Source organism: Lathyrus oleraceus, chromosome 6 (assembly GCF_024323335.1).
Source record: "Lathyrus oleraceus cultivar Zhongwan6 chromosome 6, CAAS_Psat_ZW6_1.0, whole genome shotgun sequence".
Taxonomy (NCBI): domain Eukaryota; kingdom Viridiplantae; phylum Streptophyta; class Magnoliopsida; order Fabales; family Fabaceae; genus Lathyrus; species Lathyrus oleraceus.
This window is the reverse complement of record NC_066584.1, coordinates 375,926,760-375,940,459: the sequence shown is the minus strand read 5'-3', so window position 1 is coordinate 375,940,459 and position 13,700 is coordinate 375,926,760.

The following is a 13,700-nucleotide window of genomic DNA, read 5'->3' as shown; positions in this document are numbered from 1 at the left end:
TAAAAGAAACAGAATTAGAAAATGACAAATTGTCTGACTATCGTGTAGAAGACAAACTCAACCAATGTTTAGCAATAACATTGGATCCTACGCAATGCCTTAAGAAACCAACCCTCGACCTGAAAACACTTCCCAAAAATCTGAGATATGAATTCCTAGACTTAGAACTTGAACGACCAATGATAGTTAATGCAGACCTAGGAAAACTCGAAACCGAAAAACTCCTACATATCTTAAGAAAATATCCAACCGCACTAGGATACAACATCACCGATCTTAAAGGAATAAGTCCTTCTATTTGTATGCACCGCATCATGCTAGAAGAAGACTGTAAAACTTCTAGGGAACATCAGAGGAGACTAAACCCGATCTTGAGTGAGGTAGTGAAGAAGGAAGTAACAAAGTTATTAGAGGCAGGTATCATATATCCTATATCTGATAGCAAATGGGTTAGTCCTGTACACGTAGTACCAAAGAAAGGAGGTATAACAGTTATTGAAAATGAAAAAGGAGAAACTATAACCAAACGAATCGAATCGGGATGGAGAATGTGCATTGACTATAGGAAACTAAACAAAGCAACCCGAAAAGATCATTTCCCTTTACCATTCATTGACCAGATGTTAGAACGATTAGCAAAACATTCTCATTTCTGCTATCTAGACGGTTACTCAGGCTTCTTTCAAATACCAATTCATCCTGATGACCAAGAAAAGACAACATTCACATGTCCTTTTGGTACCTTCGCTTATCGACGAATGCCGTTTGGCTTGTGCAATGCTCCCGCAACCTTCCAAAGGTGCATGATGGCAATATTCGCCTATTTTCTCGAAAACATCATGGAAGTATTTATGGATGACTTTTCCGTATGCGGACAAAGTTTCGAAGAATGTCTTGAAAACCTAGAAAGAGTTCTAGAACGATGTGTAAAAGTAAACCTAGTACTTAATTGGGAAAAATGTCACTTTATGGTACAAGAAGGAATTGTTTTAGGACACATCATCTCAAATAGAGGAATTGAAGTAGACAAAGCCAAAATAGAGGTAATCGAAAACCTTCAACCTCCGAAAACTGTGAGAAAAATACGAAGCTTCTTAGAACATGCCAGTTTTTACCGACGATTCATTAAAGACTTCTCTAAAATAACTAAACCTTTAACCGGACTATTGATGAAAGATGCTGAATTCATCTTCGACAATAAATGCTTAGAAGCATTTCAAACGCTTAAACAAGCATTGATCTCCGCACCCATAATGCAGACACCGGATTGGAATGAACCATTCGAAATAATGTGTGACGCAAGTGACTACGCCGTAGGCGCTGTCCTAGGATAACGAAGAGATAAGAAACTTCACGTCATATATTGCGCAAGTAGAACTCTAGATGAAGCACAAATGAATTACGCCACAACCGAGAAAGAACTTCTAGCAGTAGTGTTTGCACTAGATAAATTTCGTTCTTACTTGGTCGGAGCTAAAATAATCATTTACACTGACCACGCCCATTAAGTACCTCTTAACAAAAAAAGATGCTAAACCTAGACTCCTAAGGTGGATCTTGTTGCTACAAGAATTCGATTTGGAAATCAAAGATAAGAAAGGAACTGAAAACGTAGTAGCAGATCACCTCTCTAGACTCGAAAACCTGGAACCGGAAAGAACATCGATCAACGATGATTTCTCGTACGATAAACTTATAGCTACTTTGGAAGAAAATAAAGTTGATAAACAGATAGAGACCATCTTAGCTATATGTGTTACACCATGGTACGCAGACTTCGTCAATTATTTAGCTGCCGGAATAGTTCCACCTAATTTATCATACCAACAAAAGAAACGATTCTTCCATGACATAAAACACTATTACTGGGATGACCCTTTACTTTTCAAAAGAGGCTCCGATGGTATTTTCCATCGGTGTATACCTGAAGAAGAGATAGAAAATATAATCCAACACTGTCACTCCGCTCCTTATGGTGGACATGCAAGTACATCCAAGACCTGCTCCAAAATCCTACAAGCCGGTTCTTATTGGCCGAACATATGGAGGGATGTGCATGCTGCTATCAAGAAATGTGATAGATGTCAACACACAGGAAACATATCTAGACGTGACGAGATGCCACAAAAGGGCATTTTGGAAGTAGAGATTTTCGACGTGTGGGGAATAGATTTCATGGGACCATTTCCACCTTCTTTCGGAAATAAGTACATACTCGTAGCGGTTGACTACGTATCAAAATGGATTGAAGTTATAACTTCTCCAACAAACGACACACGAGTAGTAACTAGACTCTTTAAGAATATAATTTTCCCGAGATTTGGTGTCCCAAGAGTAGTCGTTAGTGATGGTGGATCGCACTTCATATCTAAGGTACTCGAAAAACTACTGTTTAAGTATGGCGTAAGACATAGAGTAGCGACACCTTACCACCCTCAAACCAGTGGATAAGTGGAAGTGTCTAACAGAGAAATCAAACAAATATTGGAAAAAACAGTCGCCACCTCAAGGAAAGACTGGTCATTGAAATTACCAGAAGCTTTATGGGCATATCGAACTGCTTACAAAACTCCCATAAGGACAACCCCATTTAAGCTTATTTATGGAAAATCTTGCCACCTCCCGGTAGAATTAGAACATAAAGCCTATTGGGCTATTAAAAATCTAAATTTAAACTATAAGACCGCCGGTGAAAAGCGAATCCTTGATATAAACGAATTAGAGGAACTCAGACGAGACGCTTACGAAAACGCCAGAATCTACAAAGAAAGGACAAAACAATGGCATGACAAGCGCATATCAAGGAAAACCTTCAAACAAGGCGACGAAGTCCTGTTATTTAACTCTAGGCTAAAGTTATTCCCGGGAAAACTACGATCTAGATGGTCAGACCCTTTCCAAGTTACTAATGTTTTCCCTAGTGGAGCTGTGGAAATTAAAGGCAAATCTATGGAACCATTTATCGTAAACGGGCAACGTCTAAAACATTATCACTATGCAGAGAACAATGAAGATCCGTAAGTCCTGCACTTAGACGTAATGCCTCCAGAATTTATAGATTATATTTGATAGTTTTTATGTCGAGCTTGCGACATTAAACAAAGCGCTTAGTGGGAGGCAACCCACAAATATTTTTATATTTTTTATTCCTTCCTTAATTATTCCTTTAAATTTTATTTAGTATTCATTCTTAATTTATTTTAATTTATAAAAACTTTTCTTTTCTTCTTTCGGCATTTGGCCAAATCCTGACAAAAACTCTTGTTTTTCTTTTCTAGCTAACACTAACCTGATGGGACAAATTGATAGTATGGGTATCAAATTTAAAGGGAAAGCCCAGAAACAAAAGTTTGAGGAACTAGCAGAGAGAGAGATGCTACCTAGTTTGTATGCTGATGATTGGGCAATGACTGCCCTTGGACTAAGAGAGAGTATCCTGTATTTGCTGAGTCAAATAGGGTGGGAAACCACTCCTATCCGAAGACATTTCATCACTTACCGGAGACTAACGCTAGAATTCCTTAGCTCCCTGATCTATCTACCCAACCATGGAAAAGGAATAAGCAGAGGTTTCATTCAGTTCAGAATGTTCAACATGGAGTAGCAATTCAACATTCAAGACTTTACCAACCTTTTAGGTTTCCCTACCTCTTTTGATACATTCATAGTGAGCCAAGAAGACCTTTTTGAATATAGAGAACTTGAACATTTTTGGGGAAGCTTGACTGGAAATGACGACCCCGAGGAACATGAGTTTCTTTCTGGAAACATACATAACCCGGCCTTTCGTTATTTCCATAAGATCCTGGCCCACACACTCTTTGGGAAGAAGTCAAACAGTACCACAGTTTCACGCGATGAACTCTTCATCATATTTTGTGCTTCCCAGAATCGTCCATTAAACGGTGCCACTTTTATGTTGGCGAATTTTGACCGCCTTATCCAAGATGAACGAGCACCAATTCAAATAGGCGGATTGATAACCATGATTGGTAATGCTATCGGATTACATTAACCTATGCTTGACCTAAGCCCTTTTTGTGGCATTGCGACTATGAGTATACCCTTCCTCTTCAACACTATGTTTATAGCAAACCTCAGGTCTGAAGAGTTTGAGCTTATAGTTAACAACCAAGTTCTTTGCCTATTCACCTTGCCTAGTCCGAGGACTAGTGTTCATAATGTCGCATCCGCGAAAAAACAACCGGCGAGACTCAAATAAAAACACAACACAGAGCCGCCACTGCGCGTTATTTATCCCAAGATAGGGAAAGGAAACGCTCAGAGAAACCTGGAAAGGAAATGGTCTCGCGACCAAAGAGAAAGGGTAAGGGAGTCGGTTACGCAAGGGGAAGGTATTAGCACCCCTCACGTCCGTCGTACTCGACGGGATCCACGTTCTAAAATAAAGAAAAGGTTGCTAAACATCACACACACACACAGGGAACGCAGGTGGGGTTAAGAGAAGGGAGCTCGATAGGACGTCGCATCCTATGCCTACATATCTTGTCTGGAACAAGAATCAGAGCCACTGTAGTTCGGCTTACGCACGCCAAACAACACAAAACACACAAACAGATGGCAAACATGGAGCCCGACAACCACTCGATGGAATTACGTCAGCATCCGAACCAAAACACGTACAAAACGGCAAACGTGGAGCCCGACAGCCAATCACTGGGCTTACGTCGGCATCCGAACCAAAACACACAATCAGATAACAAGTAAACACACGCAAAAAAAAAAAGGTGCCCGGAGTGGTCTCGCACGACCACCTGCCTACATACCTCGTCTGGAACAAGGATCAGGGCGATGTAGTTCCCCCTCAAGGGAAGAAAAATCTAGCCAGAAACCAGGGAAGACACACTACCAGGGAGCTGTACTCGAGCCTAGTGTTGTCATGCATCATTACCCTACGTTCAGGTTTCTACCTACTTGCACAATTGCAAACTAATCCTATCCAGGAAGAAAGCAAGCATACAAGCATACAGGCATCAAAACAAGCATTTCAAGCAAATATTCACATAGCACCCACTATAACCAATCAAGTGAGGCTCAAACAATGGGTTTGACTGCCGAAGCAAGTCATATGTACATGTGTAGTATTCGCTCTTAACCTTGCCATTACGAGGCTAAGGTGAAGCAGATGAAAAGGTGAAGTGAGGATGAGACCTCACAGCTCTTATCCCTGACCAGGGAGAGCTTCAGACAAAGGAGCGTGGGTCCAGAATGGAGGGACCCTTCTACGCTCAAAGACTCTGACTCGATTGTGCAACAGCACAAGATCTTGGGTTTGTGTCCCAATGCATCAACACACAACCGTGTGAGCAGAGGGACGACTCACAGAATAGTGGGGGATAGATTGCATATCCCTTTGATCCACCAATTGCCTCTTAGAGGTCTTCACCTGCTTGGCACAATATTAAACAATCACAAACATCGCCTCTTAAGGAGGACTTCAGACAGTTTGCCCGGCCAAATAACAGGCCGGGTCTCCAGACTACATGAAGAATAGAAATCCTACCTCAAGTGGTTTAAAAACCAAGCAGCAGCAAGCAAGTTCTTAAAGAACTGTAAGCGACTAAATGTACCTGAAATCAATCAAGTATCATCAGTACTCAGACAGACAACAATAAACAGCAAATGTTAATCAGTCAGACTATACAAGTCAATGCACAACAAGGCAAGCTATAAGCTCAAGCCCAAGCTCCACAACCTACAAAACAAAGTTATGTTAGTGTACAAACATCAAACAAACTCAATTGAATTAACTTGATTCAATCTCCTTGAGCATTGTGCTTTTTATCCTGAAAAATCAAGCAAATGTGAGAAACATGACCACTAGGCCAAGCCTAGGGTCCAAAGGTGACAAAAATGTCTAAACAGCAAGGGATCTTCAACCAAAATCAAATTAATGCAATTCAAAAGCAAGAGCACTTAATCCCATACTCATATCACTCATCATATTCATTTCATGACCAAAACATGTCAACTTATGTCAAACACAACACCAAAAACACAAACAGAATGACTTTAACCAAATCCATATCAAAACAATTCCAAAAATCCTCAAATAATTCACACCTAAACAGGACATATTCAAGGTATAGCATGTCAATTTTCAGCTCAATTGGACAAAAGGAACTATGTCAATGAAAATCAAGAAAAGCAGACACAAATATATGATCCAAATCATAGCATCAACACATGCATTCACTTCAGAAAATCATAAGTCAATGAAAACAATAAAGAAATGAATGGGACCAAAAGCATCATGTCCTATCATGTGTCTACAACCAGCATACCAAATTTCATCATCATCCAATACCATATGAGCATTTCACAAAGATAATACCAACATATGTCACACAAGCTTGCATATTTGACCAACAGAGATGAAAAATATCAATCAAATTGAAAATGCCACATAAAAATCCAGAAAAATTCACATAGCATCTCAACATATTCATCAACATCCATGCAAAATTTCAATTCATTTCAACATCTCTAAGTCATGAAAATAAATCCAGAAAGTTGACCTAGCTAGGTGTGACACAAATTGTCACACCTAGATTCAAAAATTCATAACTCAATCACCAGGTATCCAAAATTCACACAATTTATATGTAAATCACCATCAGCATGTCTACAATCACCACAAAAATTTTCAGACATTTATTTTAAGGTAGGAGAATTTCACAATGGAAATGGCAAAATGTGTCAAAATTGCATACAAGTCAAACAACCCTAGGTCAAACCAATTTTTCACCAAGCACAATTTCTAAAATTATGTCCATAAAATTCTAGAGAGAAAATGGGAACTATAGAAAAAATCCTCATATTTTTCTGACTTTCCAATAATTTTTTATGAATTTTCTAATGTTTGTATGATTTTTTTAATAATTATTTGAATTAATATTAATTAATTAAGTTAAGTAATGGCAGACTTGTAAATCCATGGCCAGGCGCGGGAAACACCGAGTTTAAACAAAATAGCGCAGAAACGGATCAAACATGGTTTTGCGCTCAGAGTTCATCATCTTCACTTCAGTTTTCCAGAATTCGCACAAACACGAAGAACAACAAATCTCAATGAAAATTTACAATCGAATATGCGTTGGAAAGGTCTCGACGCCAGGATCTCAAATATGCAAACGATTTCAATTAATTCTTCCTAAATTCTTTGGATCGAACGTTTTAGGTTTTGGTATCATAACTTAAAATTAACATAACTCATCCTATGTTCATCCATTCTACAAACCAAAGGTATCATTGAACTCTACATGAAACGTACTTCGAAACGCATATACCAATTCATCATATCATGAAATTCGAAAATGCACCTTGAATCAATGGCAGTGATGGTTCGTGTGTCCTTTGCGTGTAAAAGTCCAAAACAGATGAGGAATAAGCTTCAAGAAGTTGGATGCAGTGCTCAGGTTCGATTGAAGTTGCTTCCAATGCACGAAAATTCAATTCACCATTGATGCATCACACTTGGACAGTTACGATTGAGGCTTCTCTTGATGTTGATTTCCAAAAACAGTTGAAGCACAAGATGAATGAAGATCAACTCAAAAAGAATCTTGCGAAATGATCAAGAATTGGAAGAGATTGAAGGATTTTTGCTTTTGTGTTCTTGAGAGGTTTTGATGAATTTGGAGAATTTGAGATTGTGATTTGTGAAATTGTGAAAATCTGTTACAAGTTAGTTATGATTAGGCTTTTGTATCTCATCTTAATCAATGCTTAATCACTTCAATTAACCAAATGGAATATGATTAGCAAATGTGTCATTTTCAAGCCAAGGGCAAAAATGTATTTTCACATGCCAGCCAATGCCAGCTCATTGACAGCTCACACAAACCCTAAACACCTGTCATGAGCTATTGCCACTTGTTTCATGTTCATTGGATGTGTATTTCTCATTTTCCACATGTGATGGCACTTTGTTCATTTTTTCAAGTTCATTTCAAAAGTCAATTTTCAAACCACAAGGCCTTGGCATGTTATGATGATTCCAACAATTTCCAAATGTCAATTGTGAAGTGTTGCAAAAATCCCCATTCAAAAATTCCCATTATTTCTCAAGTTGGACAATTTTGCCCCTGGACTTTTAACTGTACAGTTGAAATTTGACTTTTTGCATTGACCATTTTTGATGAAATCCAATTATGTACCATGAAAGTACATGTCAAATGGAGTTTGTGCATAAAAAGATCACTCAATTTGGACACTCCATGTGGAAGTTATGCCCTTCTGATTATGGGTCATTTTTGAAATTGAATGGACCATAACTTGCCAACCATACATGGGATTTTCAAGTTCTTGGACTTTTTGGAAATGTGAGAACAAGATCTACAACTTTCATGTTGAACAAATTTTCATTTGAAGCTTCCTTAGACACGTGGTCTTGAGGTCAAAAACTTTCCATTTTTGGAAACTTCCATTACAAGTCACTTTCTATTTTTGGCAGTTTTTGTTCTGACTTGATTTTCTCCATTCTTGAGCTTTGACATGTCAAATAACACTTGTTTCAACATGAATGAAGTGTATCCAACTCATTTTCACCTCCAAATCCATAAAATCATGTACAGTGGACCACAGTTGACTTTTCCAACTGATAGATGAATCTGGCAATGCATAGATCAATCTGAGCCCCAATCTTCTTATGAAATGGCCCAAGGATGAAACCCTAGCTTCAATTAGCTCCACATAATCATAAAATGATCCTCATATCCATCATAAACCCCATCTCCTGATCATGCCCTGATTGGCCCAATGCAACTGATTAGGGTTGACCAGTGGTCAAAACCCTAATCTCAAGGTATCTGCTTCAATACTTGATGATATCAAACCATGATGATGATGATGAATCATTTAAATCAAGATGAAGACCAATATCCTTTGAGAATCATGAAACCCCAATTTGGACCTCCACATCCTCAGATGATTGCTGACCAGTCCAATGAAACCCTAGCTTGCACTTTGACTTCCTCATCTTCTGATCAAGACTTGGAGAATGGCCTGCACAATGTAACCACATGATATGCAATATGCAATGCCTACTGACCTAAAAATGATATGCAATATGTTATGCTAGTCCCAAGAGAGGAGGGCAAATTTTGAGGTGTTACACATAACCGCAATAACTGGCTCTATAATCTGAACGGAATACCCTCTCCTGCTAGATCTACTGAATCCATCTAGGACTATGAGATTTGTGACGACCAGATTTCTTATGCTGAGTCTGATCCTCAGACACCATCTGGTTATTATGATATTGACCCTACTCCTCAACCTATCCCGACCGAAGAGTCGGCAATACCCGATCTTAGACATCATATGCCCGGAGCTAATTATAACACCACCATTCAAGCTTTGATGTCAGAACAAGACGCCCTCAGAGAAGAGTTAGCCAACCTGGGACAAGAATTTCTGGGATACATGAGCAGTATGACAAATCAATTCCACGAGTTGCTAAACCGTGTTAACTCCTTTGCTCCTCCGGCCAGAGATCCTGCAAGTGGCTAGAAGTTGTTTTTCTTAGTTACTTAGTTTTAGTTTAGGCTATTTATTAGTTTTGTTTCACATCATTTTTAATATTAGTATTTGTTTTTCTTTCGCATGTTCGCTTTTGTCTTCCAATGTTACATTATGATTATTTTATGAAGCTATTGCATTATTGGTTTATTTTATTTTGATCTGTGCAATTTCTATAATTACGAGTAATGATATCCACTATATGCTAATAATTACTATGTCTCTTAAAGAAATACATATATTATGGTAGTAGAATAGCATGCAAGGAAATTTAAAAGCATTATAATAGCAAAATAAAATAAACATAAGCAAAACAAAATAACAACAATAAAATATAACAGTAAAAACAAAGTACCGTTGCAAGACTGACTGTGTGACGAGAGTCACACACGCCATCACGGTCGTCACACCAAGTGCCCGTGACGCCCCTGTCACGGGCGTGACACCTTCAGACTAGGTGAACGTTAGTAACCGTTGGAGACACGACCGTTACACCACCCCACTTTTTACCTTCCCCATTTATTCACATTTACCCACACAGATGTCACCAACCCCAACCGTTTCATCTATGATCTGAATGCTCTTGGGCCTACCGAGCCTACACACGCAAACCCGCCTCTAGACGAGTTTGAAGAAATGGAGCAAGGTGATCAGGTTCCTGCACAATAATCAGTCCCGCTCAACCCTTCCGATAATGCAGTTGGTTCATCCTCACGACGTCGTCGACGAAGAAGGTCAGCAACCAACGACGACATCATGGATGCTATTGATGGTATGCAAGCGCAGAATCTCGAAGTGATGCAAATGATGCGCCAGATGCAACAACAACAGGAAGCGAGGAATGCAATAACCGACCAGCGGTTCACTGAGTTGCTCAGCAGGTTTGATGACTTGGAAGTACGTCAAAGATCACCAGGTCCAAGAACACGAGGCGGAAGGCAACATTGACTTTTTTGGTTCCCTTTTTCTTTTCCATTTTTCTTTTCATTTTCTTTTGTCTTTCTTTTGAACCATTAGGGACAATGTTTCATTTAAGTATGGGGGGGAAAACCTTGTTCTTTCAACCTTCCCTTTTCAAGTATGTTATCTTCCCTTTTCATTGTTATTTCCTTTTCTTTTATAAAAAAAATTAAAAAAAATTAAATTATAATATATATTTATTTTAAGTTAAGTCCCTAGTGTGAGAAATTTTTATTATCTATTCCCCTCAATTTTCATGAGCCATAACAAAAATTCAACACACTCAGTAAATATAAAGGTTGCTTATTTTATCAAACTTGAGAAAAATTAAGACAAAAATTATTACCGCCCCAACGCTCTAAACAAACCTCAACATGTTAGATCAGAAAGGTACCTGTTATACAAGTCCCTGGACTTTTAGTTTTATAATAACCCCGAGTAGTTTATACAAGAAGTCAACACCATCTTAATAGCAAAGTACGTGGAGGGCCGATGAATATAAGTGAATGACTCCCAAAATAACAAAATATATATATATATATATATATATTATATATATATATATATATATATATATATATATATATATATCAGGAAATGCACTAATTGAGTTAGGTGATCCTTACCAGATCATTTAATCTAAAGGTTGTAGATCATACAAAAGCATAATACGAAAGATCCATTATGAGTTGGTTCAGCAAGTATCTGGTGCTGAACTTGGTAGGGCAGACTACGGTCCGATCCCCCGCAATTTGCAATGGACCAAGTAACGAAGTTATCCGACTAATGTACCAGAGCTTCAAGCTAAAAAGGGGATCATAATCACTAACCGGTCACTCCACTATGTACTCGAAACGATAAAGGGCTTAATGTGATTTCGCTAGAATGAAAACGGGTGAAATAAGAGTAAAAGAACTAGGCTAGTTATAATAGCATGACTCGAACTGGTTTGCATGAGGTAAGGTTATCTGATGTTGTAACGGTAGTTGTTGATGTCAAGATTAGACTCAGGTTACTTCTAAACAAGGTTTTCTTGCAACCTAATACGAATTGATGTGTGTTTTGAAATTTCATCTGGCTAAATTTTTAAAACGAGTTCTATACTGTATCTTGTTTGAGGACAATCAAAGATCTAAGTATGGGGGAGTTTGATAACATGAAATAATATCACATTTTTGGACTCGATTTAATTAAGTTATATTATTATTTATTTCGATTTATTTCATTTTATTCGATATTACTTGGTATTTTTCTTTCTATTTATCTCAGGTAACTTATTTGAAGCATAAGTAAAAAAGGGATAAAAGGGGGTGCAAAAGATGAGGAAAGCAAAAGCCCATCCCACAATTACAAGCCAGGAGCGTTGAGCCTGTGACGACCGTCACACAAGGTGTGACGAGCGTCACGCCCTGCTACCCTGTGTTCCGAGCGTAACACATGGTGTGACGAACGTCACACCCCTCTCCTATATTTTTTGCTTTTAACGCGCAACAGAGGCACGTTGAAGCCTATTCTTCCGCTTGACTCCTGAAACGTGAAGACTACTTACGGAAGGCGTTTTTGGAAACGGTTACAAAAGTGGATTAATATAAATAGTTGCTTGGATCCAACCCTAAAGCTCTCATGCCTTTTCCGCCGTGCTAGCATTTACAGCATTAATTTTCTACAGCTTTCTATTTTCATTAGCAATTTTTTATTTCTTTCTTTTCCAGTAAATCTTTCAAGCACTTAATTAATTTTTCACACAATAGTTTCTACACCGGAAACTATTGTGTATCTTTTACTGGATCTAACCTTACGTTAGACCCTAGAATTTTATTCCTTCGCTTTTATTTTCCTGTCCGATTGAAGAGTTCAAGAACAAATCCAACCGGTCTGTGGTGGAGTGTTCAAGATTGCTATTAATTATTCAGGTTCTTTAATTTATTGTTTTAATTTATATATGCTCTGCATTGCTGTTTATTTATATTATTTGCCTGAGATGGTTTTATTTAAGCATGATGATTGTTTAGACCTGTTTAGCATGTCCGGCTAATTAAATTAGATATCGGTATGTAAAGTAAGCGGAATGAAGGAATCAAAACTAAGTTGGTTTAATTTCATTTAAAAACAAAGTCACTCTTTTTATGGTCTCAATTTACAGCATTAATCCCAAAGTTTTTGTACGAGAGTAAAAGACATAAAGAAGTTAAAATCAATAGAACGAAAGTTTGAGTTTTTAACTGGACAGTGTAAATTGGACATTAATTCTAAATCAGGGCGAAAGCAATTTTTAGAGTTAATTAAATTCTAATCTTTTTCAAAAAGTATTTTTAAAGGTTAAGTGTGAGGACGAGAGTTAAGCATTTAAGTTTAATTATATAATCTAAGTCAACAGAGCGAGAGTTTGAGACGAGGGTGTTTAAACGATTAGTATTTTCTTAAAAAGAGTTTCTATAGATCCTGTTGTTTTCAAAAAGTGATTTTGGACTTAACTAATAAGTGACAGCTACGTTAATATAAAGTCATGGTCTATTCAACAGAGCGAGAGTTTGAGATAAGACTTTTAATCAATAGTGTCTACTGAAAAGATTTATTTTAAAACCAAGAAACCAACAAAGATTTGATTCCCTAATTACGACAAACTACATACCGATATCCGCTTATTTGATATTTAACCTAGATCTTATTTTAGTTTTATTTTCCCCCCAAACAATCAAAGTATCATCCGCCTTAGCTTTACGAAATAACCTTAGAAAATGGTATATCGATTCATAAGTCCCTGTGGGATCGATATCTTTTAAAACTACGCGATAGAACTGTGCACTTGCAGTTAGTACCCCAATCGACTCATAAAGTCGCGATCACATATTAAGGTAATCGATTACCACTGAACCAGAGGCAAAAATCAGTACATCTCTTCATGGAAACTTTTCTATTTTCTTTACCATGAACCATGGCATCCTTTGGGTAATTGCATCCATTTGAGGAGGTGTTTAGACAATATATATACCTCATTTTTTCAGATTTCAAATTCACCTCCTTGCAAAAATTTCAAATCAATTACACACATTCTCTCAAACATTTTTAAGTGTTCTTCCAAATTTTCTTAAGAGTGAAATCTTGCATAATTTTTTAAGCATCATAGTTTCATTTCATACAAAGAACACTTGTATAATTATTGTGAGAATTAAGTGTTACAAAGGAGAAGATCAATT